The 796-nt window shown below is 36.4% G+C and overlaps 1 non-coding gene across 1 annotated transcript; it reads left to right on the top strand.

The window, feature by feature from the left end:
- Positions 1-691: 691 nt before the first annotated feature.
- LOC148791654 (small nucleolar RNA R71) lies at positions 692-796 on the top strand. The gene has a single exon (XR_016076842.1). It is a non-coding gene; the product is annotated as a small nucleolar RNA R71 (small nucleolar RNA).

Genomic DNA, 796 nt, shown 5'->3' with positions numbered 1-796 from the left:
TTCCCTAGGATTCTTCTCGGTATTGCTAGGTAATACTCCTTGTGTCATTGCTGAAATTGCTTGAGCAAGTTGTCCAATTTGAGTTTCTATCCCTTAAATTCTTGCCTCCATATTGTTGATAAATTTTGCCATCATATCCTCTAAATTTGGCTTCTTCTCTTGTGAATTTTGTTGTTGTTGCTACTAAAAGCCGAGAGGTGCTCTTTGTTGGTTATTACTCCAAGAAAAATTTGGACGACTTCTCCATCCTGGATTGTAAGTGTTGGAGTAGGGATTGAAATTTAACCTATTGCCACTATAAGAAACAAAATTAGCTTGTTCAGAAGAAGAAGAAAATGGATTTCCTACTTGACAGTTTACACTAGCGTGTCCCCCTTGCCCACAAAGCTCATAAGGGAAGGGAACAGAAGAAATACTCATAACTGAAACCCCAAAATTTTCTAATTTCTTATTTAATGCAACAAGTTGAGCCGATATAGCAGTGATAGAATCAACATTATAAATTCCAACTCCCTTTTTATTTTCTCTCTCATTGCCCCATTGATAGCTATTGGCCGCCATCTCCTCCAAAAGTTCATATGCTTCTTTGGGAGTTTTTCTCATAAGGGTACCACTTGCAGTTGCATCTAACATTGAACGATTAGATTGATTAATGCCACTATAAAAAGTTTACACTTGTATTCAAACAAGTAGACCATGGTGAGGACACTTCTTAAGCAGTTCCTTAAATCTCTCCCATGACTCATAAGGTTTCATTATCAAATTGAGAAAAAGTTGTTATGTCATTCCTTAATTT

The sequence above is a fragment of the Nelumbo nucifera genome, chromosome 5 (genome assembly GCF_055504915.1).
Source record: "Nelumbo nucifera cultivar China Antique chromosome 5, China Antique-T2T, whole genome shotgun sequence".
In the NCBI taxonomy this organism is placed as follows: domain Eukaryota; kingdom Viridiplantae; phylum Streptophyta; class Magnoliopsida; order Proteales; family Nelumbonaceae; genus Nelumbo; species Nelumbo nucifera.
The sequence above is the reverse complement of the archived record's forward strand: the minus strand, read 5'-3'. Positions and strand labels throughout refer to the sequence as shown.